The following is a 16,176-nucleotide window of genomic DNA, read 5'->3' on the forward strand; positions in this document are numbered from 1 at the left end:
CCACTGTGAATACTGCTGCAATGAACATTTGCATTCATGTGTTTTATATCCCTCTGGGTATATACGAAGAATGGGATTGCTGGGTTGAAGAGTAGTTCTGCTTTTACCCCTTTGAGGAATTGCCACACTGCTTTCCACAATGGTTAAACTAATTTACACTCCCACCCACAGTGCATAAGGGTTCCTTTTCTCTGCAACTTCACCAGCATCTGCTATTTTTTGACTTTTTAGTAATAGCCATTTTGACTCATGGGAGATGGTATTTGTGATTTTGATTTGCCTTTCTCTAATGATCAGTGATGTTGAGCTTTTTTTCATATGCTTATTGGCCACATGTGTGTCTTCTTTTGAGAAGTGTCTGTTCATGTCCTTTGTCCACTTTTTAATGGGTTGTTTTTCTCTTATAAATTTGTTTAAGTTCGTTACAGATGTTGGGTATTAGAGCTCTGTCAGATGCATAATTTGCAAATATTTTTTCCCATTCTGTAGGTGGTTTCTTGCTTTTTAAAACCCTTAACTCACTCTCAAAGAACACTTGATAGTATTTATAGAAAATTTTGACTAGTTCAACACACCTCAAATGCTGGCTTGAGAATTAAAAAGTCAATCAATAACGTTTTGTTCATGTGCATCTTATAGATCCCATTTCCAAAATTAAATTTTTTATTGACTCTTCCTTTTTTTAACTAAACATATTAAAAAACATATAAAATGTGGTTATGGTTTGGTGTTCCTTGGAGGAAAGACCCTCTAGGTTAAAAAGAATCCATTTTTTTTTTCTAGCTGTAATCACATTTGTTTGGATAATATAAGCCACCATTACTATGGCATTTTCCTCCTCAGCTGGTGCTAAAAAATCTGGACAGCTTAGAGAAAAGTAAATTTTGCTCTGTGGATAATATGTGAGGTTTATTACATTTCATATCTCATCTTGCATGGTTCAGTGTGTCTATCAATACAATATTACAAAATAAAAAATCCAGTCCAATAAATGTTTAAGTCATGTTCTCTCTGCTTGGGTACCTAGAACTGTTAACTTATTTGATATAATTATACAAGAGCAAATCAATAAAACACAATTACGAGAAAATTTCAAGCTATGCATGCTCAATAAATTTATTCATTTCACCACCAGAAAACATGCCAAATAGTCTGGCAGAAAATTCAAATGATCTGGTGATATTTGATTAAAACTGAAGTAAAATCAGTGGGGAGAAAACATCAGTCATTTGTAGCGAAACCCCCACAGGAAACTCAGATCACATAAAAATTAAGTTAACTCTTGTATAATATTTAAGATTCACTATTTGAAAACCCTGGTCTTTAGAGACAAGGGCTGAAAAAATCCAATTCAATTATAAAGGTTTCTGTTTCTGAAATGCAAGTACTGTTAACTTTTGATTATTTTCAGCAAAGAAAAATGATGAGAAATCATCCCCGAATGGATGGGTGAGGCAGCGCAACAGGGTGGGGGGCTAGAAATAATAGATCCAGCTGCACCGAGGCAGGTGTAGGGTGGCAGAGCTACCCATGCAATGGTATCCTAAGCCAAGCATCCTGTGACAGAATTTTGGCTGTGCCTAACCTGTCATGGTTTCTGCCCAAGTTGTTTTTCCAGCTTTCCCATAGATTCTGGCAGCCTAGATAGACTTTCAGTAGATTCAACTGCAGCTTGAAGTAGCCATGTTTTTGCTGTTGTTTGCAACCAAGGATCCTACAAGTACAAAATACAATGAAGGAAGAGGAGTTATGGCAAATAAGGGAAGGTAAATAAACAAGAACCCAACTAATTTATCTAGCTGAGAAACTGGCAACTTTTCTTAGGAAGTTGTGAAACAGCTGACTAAACAGTTGAATTTTATACCTTAGGGTGCTGAGGCTGTTGTATAAAGGCAAATAAGAAAGATTTATGATGTTGGAACACATTACATATGACTGTTTTGTTCTACAAAAAAAGAAAGAAAGAAATCTGGGCAGATGGTAGCCTGTTTGAAAGCAGGCAGCTTAAATGTGATTCAACTGCTGAATCCAACAACTTCTGGATTTCCTCTTATCTGAGTTAATCAACTTCTTTAATGTTCCACCAGTTTGAGTTTTCAGTTACTTTCCATCAAATCCATCTTGACGGTATACACAAAAAGTTGGGTCCCAGTCTGCTCAAGAGGAGAACAAAGACCTGATATGTGTCCTGCTGCATAAAGCCTCTATTATGGGGCTCTCTACACACACAGGGCTAACTGCATTTTATCTTGATTTATGTTGAGAGGTCAGGCATTCAAAGGGCTGAACTACCCAGACTCAAGTCTTCCCCTGTATTCCAATTCATATTTGTACCTCCAATTCTCTCGGCAGCACCTACCTCCAGGGCCCTTGGCCATTTGTTTTTGCATCAGCTTCCATGGCAAAAGCCAGCCATGCCTCACATCATGCACGCAGCTCCACACCTCTGCTCTCCTCCCGGCTTCACCATTGCTGCTGGAGCATGAGAAGCCAGGGATCCTCCTAATGGTTCATTACGTGTACCGTGGAAGTATGGAATTCATATCCCATAAAGAGCTCGTACCCTGTAGGGTAAATCTTTGACCAGTGGGAAATGGAGGCTGTCATATAAATTCTTCTCCTTTTTCTCCCCAGACAGGCTTTCCTAAATAATTTGGTAGCTCATGTGGCCTCTCAGAAAATGGTCTTGTGAAGTAGAGCAATCAGTTGCACTCAGTATCAGATGGTAGCCAGCTCCATAGTGCACACCCTCGTACTTGCCCTCCATCCTTCTCTACCTCATTCCTATTTCCCTCATTCCCGCTTCCCTGGGGCTGCACTCCCTAATAATGTATTCCAATATAAGCTTTTGTGGGCTCTAGTTTCTACAGAAGCTGGTCTAAAATGACCCTGATATTTAAAAATATATCCCTTATTTCCAACCATCCTCTTAGATTTCAGCCTTAGCCCCTAATTTTTCCCTAAATTAAAAACTGTTGTACTGCATGTTCTCACTCATAAGTGGGAGTTGAACAATGAGTACATATGGGCACAGGGAGGGAAACACACACACTGGGGTCTGTTGGGGGGTGGGGGGCAAGGGGAGGGATAGCATTAGGAGAAATACCTAATGTAGATGACGGGTTGATGGGTGCAGCAAACCACTATGGCACATGTATAGCTATGCAACAAATCTTCACGTTCTGCACATGTATCCCAGAACTTAAAGTATAATAATAATTAAAAAAAATGTTGTGCTATATTCGGGTTGCATCTGCCAGCTTTATATTCAAGGCCTATATATAGCAATTAATTTAGAGGACAGTCTGGGAACCAAAGTGGTATTTGTTGGGTCCAGACCTCAAAAGAGGCCACTCTGTTTCCTGACACTCCCCAGTCTTGGTGAAGTTCTCCCCATTTGGGGGCTGTGCCACAGCATTTGGCAACACAGTGTCTGTCTGTGTGTTCCCAATTCTTGGAAAGCCATTTGCTATTCATAAAACTTCTTTTCCAGTCTTGTGCACACATGTACGTTCACGCATTTCTCTCAGGGTTCCTGATGACTCCCAACCTCCAACCAAGGGAGAGACTCTGACGTCTGAAATTATCTTAGCCTTTGGAGCCCATACCCTATTTTATTTTTCTTTATTCATTAAATATGAATCTGAATTAGGCTGCTAATGACAGATTTCATCACCGAAAGGCATTATGCATTCTAGAGCCTGCTAATCTGTTCTAATAGTTCATCTGTATGTAAGTGTATCAACTGCCACTCCCTCTCCTCATTACACTGCCATTTTCCCAAGAGTATTGATGAGAAATAATAAAATGACTAAAGTTTATTGGCTATTTATTTTTTAATATAAGCACCTCTTATTATAGGAGAGGTAAAGTCAGAATTAAGGTAACAGCTACTAAGAACAGCCAAAAATATTTCACCCCAAAACATACTCCTTCTTTGATATATTTTGAGATGGATATTCAGAAGACCTGTAGACAGAAATAGTCCTGCAAAGCTGTTTTTTGTGGAGGAGGTTTGCATCTGTAGAGAAAAATCTACATTAGGGAAATAAATAGCCAGGCTTTCTCTGACAACGCCTCCCCTCCAGTCTGGACCTAGGAGACATTTATCCTTTCTGGGAGCTAGTACAAGTGAGGTTGCATGTACATAACAAGACCACTCTTCCTAGCCGTGCCTTTTCCCTTCTCTCCATCCCATAACCTGTCATGGCACACTCCAAGCCTCTATTCTTTCTGGGTAGCTTTTACTCATGGTGGAAGGCAAAGCAGGAGCAGGCATCTTAACATGGCAGAAGCAGGACTAAGACATAGAGTGGGGAGTTGCTACACACTTTTAAACAACAGAATCTTATGAGAACTCCATCACAACAGCACGAAGGGGATGGTGCTAAACCACTCATGAAGCATTCACCCCCACGATCCAATCACGTCCCACCAGGTCCCTCCTCCAACACTGGGGATTACAATTGCACATGAGATTTGGGTGGGGACGGAGACCTAAACCATATCAAGTGTCAATTTTCTGGGCCTTTGAGTTTTTATATTTTGTATGACTCCTGTGTACATGTGTGTATGTTAATTAATTTGATATATCTTTTCACCTATTAATCTGCCCTTTATCAGTTGATTTTCAGCAAACCTTCAGAGGGCAGAGGGAAAACCCTCAGCCTGTACAGTTTTGGTGCTGTGAGCAGGATAACCAAAACTGCTCTGCTCTTCCAGAAGCTGCAGTCAAGGGAACCCAGGACCCAACAAGCTGGCAGAAGAGTAGACATTCCTTAAAGGTTAGATTCTTGGTTGTCTGTGGAATCTGGTTGAGTGGACAGTAAAAATCACTGTCTCTTTTTTCCTCTTCCAAATTTAAGATTGTGGGAGAAAAGCATTTATGCAGACTGGTCTTAGGTTTAACAATTTTGATGTTATTGTCATTGGTTTTGTATAAATAGGTGTATTATCTTATCCCTTTTCTTCCAGAAAGAGTCTTTGTTTTTTCTTTGTCTTTGTCTTCCCGTGCTGTTTTGTCATAAAGAAGGATTCTATAGACTACGGAATAAAACCCAAAAGTTGGCCAGGTATGGTTGCTCACGCCTGTAACCCCAGCGCTTCGAGAGGCTGAGGTAGGCAGATTACTTGAAGTCAGGAGTTCGAGACCAGCCCAGGCAATAAAGAGAAATCCCCCCACCCCGGGCAACAAAGGGAGACCCTCCCTATCTTTACAAAAACAAAAAAAATTAACCAAGCACGGTGGCATCTGCGTATAGTGCCAGCCACTCGGGAGGTGGATAGATGACTTGATTGCCCAGGAGTCTTAAGCTGCAGTGAGCTATAATTGCCACTGCACTCAAGCCTGAATGACAGAGCAAGACTGTCTCTGAAGGAAAAAAAAAAGCAAAATACCCCCCAAAACACTGGAGATTTCCCTCCCATTTTGTTGTACATCCTTGACTTGTGATCAAATGGGAGCACTCTATCTTGGTCTCCACCATCTCAGGGGCCAGGATTTTTGGGTCACATCCAGTGGACAGTATGAAAGGGCTGAGAACCCCAAGAAACATAAGATATTAAGAACACTTTTTGTTCCAAATGTGCCAAATTTTCAGGGGCGTTTGTCTTAACAAATCCCATCTATAAAGAGTTTTTGTTGTCTCAACTTTTGTTGCCTGGTTAGTTCTGGAAAAGTCTAATCCTAGGAGGGCCTACCCAGTGTCCCGGATCAATGGGTCTGTGACTGGCGCTCCCCTACACACAAATTTGTGGGATACCAGAGGCATCATATGCACAAACAGTATCCTTAACTGTCTGTGGCAACAACAGCCTTTTGTTATCTTAGACTATATCTGTGAGTGACTTTTTTGGTGGGGAGTCATAGGGGACTGCATCTTATGTGCTGATTTTTAAGACACCGCTTATATCTATGGTATTCTAAATCTGGAAAGTTACCACTAGAACTTTTCATTAAAAGGGATTATTGGCCTGAGCTGCTTAGGGAATAAATAAATTGGCTATATTTTTTTAAAAAAACATTTTAGAGAGTGCTCATCTTAAACAGCTATCTTATTGGTATGTATTAGAAAACACAAACAAACAATAGCCTTAAAAACTCCCTTGGCAAGATCAAAAGAAAAAAATAGCAGATATCAGTTTTAAAACAAAGTTAAAATCCTTTGTATACTCAAACTGTCTGCTTTGGGTCCCCTGCAAGATTTGCAAAGAAGGGACTCTAGCCTGTACTCTTGGGGCCAGGATTCCACATTTTAACCACCATGGTCCGGGTGTGAGTCCTGTCTGGGAGCCCATTCCTTGGAAATGTAAGTCCTTTAAATCAAAAGGAAAAAAAAAATCTATAAAAACTGATTTGATATTTGTATGACTCTTAACTTTTAGGGTATCCATTGTTTTGTAATCCTTTTTACCCTCAGGGACAGTTTTGATGTCCTGTCTTACAAGAGATGGTTGTCTCTTGTAATCTTCCATCTATGGGGCATGCTAGATGTCAGGCCTTTGTGTGCAGATGGTCAGCTAAGAAGCTGAGACTCCAGAGAATATGGTCAGACAGAAATGTGGGTTGTACCCTATTTGGGGTGAGTGAAACTTTCCTTTCTTTGAGATGTCTTTGGGGATGGTCTCTTGGGTGAGTTGCAGCTCTCCTCCCTCTTTGGAGACTTTGGTTAAAACCATAAAGGGCTTCTTGCTTTTAGTCTCATGTGTGCTTATTTGTTTTGGTTTTGAATCATTCGTTCAGGCATCCCTCTGCTGTAAAACTTTTATATTTAGAGTGTGATAGCAACTTTTCCCACCGTTGATCTTGCTTGGTCTAGTGAGCCAGGCAGCCATACCTCCCTCTGCCACTGGAAACCAAACTGGTGAGCTGAGGAGGTGGGCCCTACTGCAGCCATCACACTCTCAGCTCTGGCAAAAGGCTGACCGCTTGTAGGACAGAACACTTGCTGCTTGAATATTTAAAACAAATTTTAAAGAGCTTTATAGCCAAAATTAAAAGCTGATATTTAGGCTATTTTTTTAATAGCCTTTCTGCTTTTTCTCTTTTGGATCCTATTTCTCCCATGGGAACTTTTTTAGTTGATTCAAACCCTTCTTTAAAATGTGTATGTTACATCTCTCTGTTCACTTCCTTTCTTGTTGGCATGATTTTTGCTGAGAAAAATGTAAAACTTCATTGACGTTTTTGGAAGTTTAAAACCTCCCCAAATTGGTTCTCATTTACTTCTACTCTTCTCTCCCTTTTGCTTCCTTCAATATCAAATGAAGAGATATACACGGGATGTCTAGTGACCCTGAGACCTATGTTCTTGAAAAACACAGAAAAAGGTACCATACACTCACTTTGGGGGGCCTTCTATCTTCTCACAGACCCTCAAGAGTCATAGACAGCGTCCTGTCAGGTCTAAGGCTCTGCTGCCTTTTGCACTGAGTTCCCTGATCTCTCTGGCTTTTGGGAGTATCGGGAGTTACTTTTCACTGTGAGTGAGCACTTGACCTTTGAGTATGCTGTGGCTGGTGAGTCCCTGGCAAGACTGCAATTCTGGAGGCAGCTGACAGCAGTTTTAGTGAATGCTTATCACTACAAGGGGCTACTTGGTTCTTTGTGTGTTTAGATAAGCAAAGCATGGTCTGGGCACTTGGAGGCTGTGGGAACACTTGCCATTGAAGGATAAGACTCCCATGGGGGATGGGCCGATTCCAGAGTGAACTGGTTGGCATTGGATTGCCCACCAGCCTCAGGGGAATGTCCTTGTAGCAAAGTCCACTGTGGAAGGGTATGGCGCTTCCTCTTGGGCTTTTGCCTCAGCTCTGGGGAACCCAGGATTTAGTGAAAAATGATACCTGGGGATCCAAGTGCTCTTCCAGCTCTGCCTGCTTTCCACATGTATCACCATTAAGCCCCAGAAACTGCAGATGCTTTGATGGCCCTATGCATTCATGGGCTCTGCCCTAAGCTCACTTGGAAAAGGAAGACTTAATTGGAAACTAACTAAATTGTTCTCCTTATAAAATCTGCTAGTAAATTCCTACATTTTTGTGTTATTTTGGCATCCATTTTCAATCTTCCTCTAACACACTCAACTTCTTCTTGAAAAAGCTTAAATTATCTCTCTGCACTTTGATATGCAAATTAACGACCTATTTTTTCTAAAACTTGGTAAGGGCTTCGGCCATGTGGAACAAATAAACTTTAACTTGTTCCATTTACAGAGGCACAGTTTAATCCAACTGTCCTTTTAAACTAATGAGTTTTACCTGCCTCATGGCTAAAATTTTAGAATCAAATCTATAAAATCTTTATGTCTGTTTGTGTGTGTGTGTGTATACATGTGTACACGTCTGTGTTTATATATTCTCTACATGGTACTACATTGACTTACAAATAAGCGAGTACTTATGAGAGGTGAAGCCAGCTAGACTTCCTGGGTCGAGTGGGGACTTGGGGAACTTTTCTGTCTTACAAGAGGTTTGTAAAACGCACCAATCAGGAACTTTCCTGTCTTACAAGAGGTTTGTAAAATGCACCAATCAGCGCTCCATAAAATACACCAATCAGCACTCTATAAAATGCACCAATCAGCAGGATTCTAAAAGTAGCCAATTGTGGGGAGGACTGAAAAAAGGGCACTCTGATAAGACAGAAACGGAACATGGTAGGGGCCAATAAGGGAATAAAAGCTGGCCACCCCAGCCAGCAACAACAACCTGCTCAGGTCCCCTTCCACATTGTGGAAGCTTTGTTCTTTTGCTCTTCACAATAAATCTTGCTACTGCTTACTCTTTGGGTTCGTGCCATCTTTAAGAGCTATAACACTCACTGCGAAGGTCCCTGGCTTCATTCTTGAAGCCAGTGAGACTGCAAACCCACTGGCAGGAACCAACTCTGGACCCACTCATAAATTAAATAACTTGCCCAAATATTTTTCACTTTAGTAATACAGTTGACCCTTGAACTGCAAGGGTCCACTTATATGCATTTTCTTCTGTCTCTGCCATGCCTGTGGCAACAAGACCAACCCCTCCTGTTCCTCCTCCTCCTCAGCCTACTCAATATGAAGATGATGAGGATTAAGACCTTAAGGATGATTCACTTCCACTTAGTAGTAAATATTCTCTCTTCCTTATGATTTTCTTAATAACATTTTCTTCTCTCTAGCTTATTTTATTGTAAGAATACAGCATATAATACATAACATTAAACAAAATTGTTAATCAACTGTTAATATGTTGTCAGTAAGATTTCTAGTCAACCATAGGCTAGTTGTTGTTACTTTTTGTGGGAGTCAAATGTTTTCAACTATGTGGGGGATTGGCTCCTCAACCCTTGTGTTGTTCAAGAGTCAACTATATTTGGTAAAGAAAAATAGTTTTAAAATTTGGGGTAAAATAAAATTAAAATGCCTACAGAATTTTAGACATTTTTGCTTGGGTCAACTGGTCAGACATATTTATATTTTCTCTTCTAGATGTTTTAAGGTAATAAACCTGGTATTTTTTATATTTACTCAATTTAATTTGTCTATGAGGTTATGTCTTTGGTTTTGAGACTTTGAATTTAGGAGTCTAGCCGAGTGGCCATGCTGAGTCCTGGGGACATACAGAGCTTGGGTCACCAGCTGCAGAGCAGGGCCAAGCACAATATGGCCCCATCCTCCCTGGCTCAGCTATGCCTTGTGGATGTGCTGGGAGAGTCGGATCCTCCAGGCATGGTCTTCACAGCTTTGTCCTCTCTCGTGAGCTCTGCACTTTGTACATAACAATTAAAATTGCTCACTTACCTCCTGGATTTTCACTGGAAATTAGGGATATTAAGAGTTAAAATAATTATATATATGTAATTAAAACTTGTAGATACAAGAAAAACAATTCTGTATGTAAAGAGTACAAAGAAAGCAAGATATGTTTTGGTTAGGAAAATTATAAAGGCATGAGGACGTGTGTTGAGGAAAAATTAATTTTGTCTATAGAGGTTATTTAAATATTGTTTAAAAACAAAGGGGAAGGGTCTGGTTCCAAGATGGCTGAATAGGAAGAGCTCCAGTCTACAGCTCCCAGCGTGAGCGAAGCAGAAGACAGGTGATTCTGCATTTCCAACTGAGGTACCGGGTTCATCTCACTGGGGCTTGCTGGACAGTGGCTGTAGCCCACAGAGTGTGAGCTGAAGCAGGGCGGGGCATTGTCCAACCTGGGAAGCACAAGGGGTTGGGGAATTCCCTTTCCTAGCCAAGGGAAGCCGTGACAGAGGGTACCTGGAAAATCGGAACAGTCCCACCCTAATACTGCACTTTTCCAATGGTCTTAGCAAATGGTACACCAGGAGATTATATCCTGCACCTGGCTTGGAGGGTCCTATGCCTACGGAGCCTTGCTCACTGATAACACAGCAGTCTGAGATGGAACTGCAAGGTGGCAGCGAGTCTGGGGGAGGGCCATTTGCCATTGCTGAGACTTGACTAGGTAAACAAAGCAGCAGGGAAGCTCGAACTAGGTGGAGCCCACCACAGCTCAACAAGGCCTGCCTGCCTCTATAGACTCCACCTTGGGGGGCAGGGCATAGCTGGACAAAAGGCAGCAGAAACTTCTGCAGACTTGACTTGAATGTCCCTGTCTGACAGCTTTGAAGAGAGTAGTGGTTCTCCCAGCATGGAGTCTGAGATCTGAGAACAGACAGACTGCCTCCTCAAGTGGGTCCCTGACCCCTGAGTAGCCTAACTGGGAGACACCTCCCAGTAGGGGCCAACTGACACCTCATACAGCTGGGTGCCCCTTTAAGATGAAGCTTCCAGAGGAAAGATCAGGCAGCAATATTTGCTGTTCTGCAATATTTGCTCTTCTGCAGCCTCCGCTGGTAATACCCAGGCAAACAAGGACTAGAGTGAACTTCCAGCAAACTCCAACAGACCTGCAGCTAAGGGTCCTAACTGTTAGAAGGGAAACTAACAAACAGAAAGGACATCCACACCAAAACCCCATCGGTACATCAACATCATCAAAGACCAAAGGTAGATAAAACCACAAAGATGGGGAGAACCCAGAGCAGAAAAGTGGAAAATTCTAAAAATCAGAGTGCCTCTTCTCCTCTAAAGGAATGCAGGTCCTCGCCAGCAATGCAACAAAGCTGGATGGAGAATGATTTTCACGAGTTGACAGAAGTAGGCTTCAGATGATCCATAACAACAAACTTCTCCAAGCTAAAGGAGGATGTTCGAACCCACCACAAGGAAGCTAAAAACCTTGAAAAAACATTAGACAAATGGCTAACTAGAATAAACAGCATAGAGAAGTCCTTAAATGACCTGATGGAGCTGAAAACTATGGCATGAGAACTACGTGATGAATGCACAAGCTTGAGTAGCTGATTCGATCAAGTGGAAGAAGGGGTATCAGTGATTGAAGATCAAATGAAAGAGATTAAGCGAGAAGAGAAGTTTGGAGAAAAAAGCGTAAAAAGAAATGAACAAAGCCTCCAAGAAATATGGGACTATGTGAAAAGACCAAATCTACATCTGACTGGGGTACCTGAAAATGATGGGGAGAATGGAACCAAGTTGGAAAACACTCTTCAGGATATTACCCAGGAGAACTTCCCCAACCTAGCAAGGCAGATCAACATTCAAATTCAGGAAATACAAAGAATGCCACAAAGATACTCCTTAAGAAGAGCAACTCCAAGACACATAATTGTCAGATTCACCAAAGTTGAAATGAAGGAAAAAATGTTAAGGGCAGCCAGAGAGAAAGGTCGGGTAACCCATAAAGGGAAGTGCATCAGACTAACAGTGGATCTCTCGGCAGAAACTCTACAAGCCAGAAGAGAGTGGGGGCCAATATTCAACATTCTTAAAGAAAAGAATTTTCAACCCAGAATTTCATATCCAGCCAAATTAAACTTCATAAGTAAAAAAGAAATATAATCCTTTACAAACAAGCAAATGCTGAGAGATTTTGCCACCACCAGGCCTGCCTTACAAGAGCTCCTGAAGGAAGCACTAACCATGGAAAGCAACAACCAGTATCAGACACTGCAAAAACATACCAAATTGTAAAGACCATCGATGCTAGGAAGAAACTGCATCAACTAATGAGCAAAATAACCCACTAACATCATAATGACAGGATCAAATTCACACATAACAATATTAACCTTAAATGTAAATGGGCTAAATGCTCCAATTAAAAGACACACATTGGCAAATTGGATAGTCAAGACCCACCAGTGTGCTGTATTCAGGAAACCCATCTCACGTGCAGAGACACACATAGGCTCAAAATAAAGGGATGGAGGACGATCTACCAAGCAAATGGGAAACAAAAAGAAACCAGGGATTGCCATTCTAGTCTCTGATAAAACAGACTTTAAACCAACAAAGATCAAAAGAGACAAAGAAGGTCATTACATAATGGTAAAGGGATCAATTCAACAAGAAGACCTAACTATTCTAAATATATATGCACCCAATACAGGAGCACCCAGATTCATAAAGCAAGTCCTTAGACCTACGAAGAGACTTAGATGCTCACACATAAATGATGGGACACTTTAACATCGCATTGTCAACATTAGACAGATCAACGGACAGAAAGTTAACAAGGATATCCAGGACTTGAACTCAGCTCTGCACCAAGCAGACCTAACAGACATCTACAGAACTCTCCACCCCAAATCAACAGAACATACATTCTTCTCAGCACCACATCACACTTATTCCAATGCTGACCACATAGTTGGAAGTAAAGCACTCCTCAGCAAATGGAAAAGAACAGAAATTATAACTAACTGTCTCTCAAACCACAGTGCAATCAAACTAGAACTCAGGATTAAGAAACACTCAAAACCACTCAACTACATGGAAATTGAACAACCTGCTACTGAATGACTACTGGGTAAATAACAAAATGAAGGCAGAAATAAAAATGTTCTTTGAAACCAATGAGAACAAAGACACAGCATATCAGAATCTCTGGGACACATTTAAAGCAGTATGTAGAGGGAAACTTATAGCACTAAATGCCCACAAGAGAAAGCAGGAAAGATCTAAAATTGGCACCCTAATATCACAATTAAAAGAACTAGAGAAGCAACAGCAAACACATTCAAAAGCTTGCAGAAGGCAAGAAATAACTAAGAGCAGAACTGAAGGAGATAGAGACACAGAAAACCCTCCAAAACATCAATGAATCCAGGAGCTGGGTGTTTTTTTTTTTTTTTTTTTTTTTTTTTTTAAAGATCAACAAAATTGATAGACTGCTAGCAAGGCTAATAAAGAAGAAAAGAGATAAGAATCAAATAGACGCAATAAAAAATGATAAAGGGGATATCACCACCGATTCCACAGAAATACAAACCACCATCAGAGAATACTATAAACACCTCTATGCAAATAAACTAGAAAATCTAGAAAAAATGCATAAATTCCTGGACATATACACCCTCCCAAGACTAAACCAGGAAGAAGTTGAATCCCTGAATAGACCAATAACAGGCTCTGAAATTGAGGCAATAATTAATAACCTAAGAACCAAAAAAAGTCCAGCACCAGACGGATTCACAGCCAAATTCTACCAGAGGTACAAAGAGGAGCTGGTACCATTCCTTCTGAAACTATTCCAATCAATAGAAGAAGAGGGAATCCTCCCTAAGTCATTTTTATGAGGCCAGCATCATCCTGATACCAAGCAGAAACACAACAAAAAAAGATAATTTTAGACCAATTCCCTGATGAACACTGATCCAAAAATCTTCAATAAAATACTAGCAAACTGAATCCAGAAGCACATCAAACAGCTTACCCACCACGATCAAGTCAGCTTCATCTCTGGGATGCAAGGCTAGTTCAACATATGCAAATCAATAAACGTAATCCATCATATAAGCAGAACCAAAGACAAAAACCACATGATTATCTCAACAGATGCAGAAAATGCCTTCGACAAAATTCAACAGCCCTTCATGCTAAAACTGGAAGCATTCCCTTTGAAAACTGGCACAAGACAGGGATGTCCTCTCTCACCACTCCTATTCAACATAGGGTTGGAAGTTCTGGCCAGGGCAATCAGGCAGGAGAAAGAAATAAAGGGTATTCAATTAGGAAAAGAGGAAGTCAAATTGTCCCTGTTTGCAGATGACATGATTGTATATTTAGAAAATCCCATTGTCTCAGCCCAAAATCTCCTTAAGCTGATAAGCAACTTCAGCAAAGTCTCAGGATACGAAATCAAAGTGCAAAAATCACAAGCATTCCTAGACACCAATAACAGACAGACAGAGAGCCAAATCACAAGTGAACTCCCATTCACAATTGCTTCAAAGAGAATAAAATACCTGGGAATCCAACTTACAAGGGATGTAAATGACCTCTTCAAGAAGAACTGCAAACCACTGTTCAGTGAAATAAAAGAGGACACAAACAAATGGAAGAACATTCCATGCTCATGGATAGGAATAATCAATATCCTGAAAATGGCCATACTGCCCAAGATAATTTATAGATTCAGTGCCATCCCCATCAACCTACCAATGACTTTCTTCACAGAATTGGAAAAAGCTACTTTAAAGTTCATAAGGAACCAAAAAAGAGCCCCATTGCCAAGACAATCCTAAGCCAAGAGAACAAAGCTGGAGGCATCCCACTACTTGACTTAAAACTATACTACAAGGCTACAGTAACCAAAATAGCATGGTACTGGAACCAAAACAGAGATAGAGACCAATGGAACAGAACAGAGCCCTCAGAAATAATACCACACATCTGCAGCCATCTGATCTTTGACAAACCTGATAAAAACAAGAAATGGGGAAAGGATTCCCTATTTAATAAATGGTGCTGGGAAAACTGGCTTGCCATATGTAGAAAGCTGAGACTGGATGCCTTCCTTACACCTTATACAAAACTTAACTCAAGATGAATTAAAGACTTAAATGTTAGACCTAAAACCATAAAAACCCTAGAAGGAAACCTAGGCAATACCTTTCAGGACATAGGCATGGGCAAGGACTTCATGACTAAAACACCAAAAGCAATGGCAACAAAAGCCAAAATAGACAAATGGGATCTAATTAAACTAAAGAGCTTCTACACAGCAAAACAATCTACCATCAGAGCGAACAGGCAACCTACAGAATGGGAGAAAATTTTTGCAATCTATCCATTTGACAAAGGGCTAATATCCAGAATCTACAAAGAACTTAAATAAATTTACAAGAAAAAATCAAACAACGCCATCAAAAAGTGGGCGAAGGATACGAATAGACACTTCTCAAAAGAAGATATTTATGCAGCCAACAGACACATGAAAATATGCTCATTGTCACTGGCCATCAGAGAAATGCAAATCAAACCACAATGAGATACCATCTCACACCGTTACTATAGCGATCATTAAAAAGTCAGGAAACAACAGGTGCTGGAGAGGATGTGGAGAAATAGGAACACTTTTACACTGCTGGTGGGACTGTAAACTAGTTCAACCATTGTGGAAGACAGTGTGGGGATTCCTCAAGGATCTAGAACTAGAAATACCATTTGGCCCAGTCATACCATTACTGGGCATACACCCAAAGGATTATAAATCATGCTGCTATAAAGATACATGCACATGTATGTTTATTGTGGCACTATTCACAATAGCAAAGACTTGGAACCAACCCAAATGTCCATCAATTATAGACTGGATTAAGGAAAATGTGGCACATATATACCATGGAATACTATGCAGCCATAAAAAAGGATGAGTTCATGTCCTTTGTAGGGACATGAAGCTGGAAACCATCATTCCAAGCAAACTATTGCAAGGACAGAAAATCAAACACCACACATTGTCACTCATAGGTGGGAACTGAACAATGAGAACACTTAGACACATGGTGGGGAACATCACACACTGGGGCCTGTCATGGGGTTGGGGGAGAGGGGGAGGGATAGCATTAGGAGATATACTCATGTAAATGATGAGTTAATGGATGCAGCAAACCAACATGGCACATATATACAGATGTAACAAACCTGTAGGTTGTGCACATGTACCCTGGAACTTAAAGTATAATAAATAAATAAATAAATAAATAAAATATTTTAATATTAAAAAAAAACAAAGGGGAAAAGATGGTTGACTCAAAGCAGCTGGTGTACAGCACTCTCACGAAGAGGAAACAAAGAGGCAAGTAAATACTAG

The sequence above is a fragment of the Macaca thibetana genome, chromosome 3, assembly GCF_024542745.1.
Source record: "Macaca thibetana thibetana isolate TM-01 chromosome 3, ASM2454274v1, whole genome shotgun sequence".
Taxonomy (NCBI): domain Eukaryota; kingdom Metazoa; phylum Chordata; class Mammalia; order Primates; family Cercopithecidae; genus Macaca; species Macaca thibetana.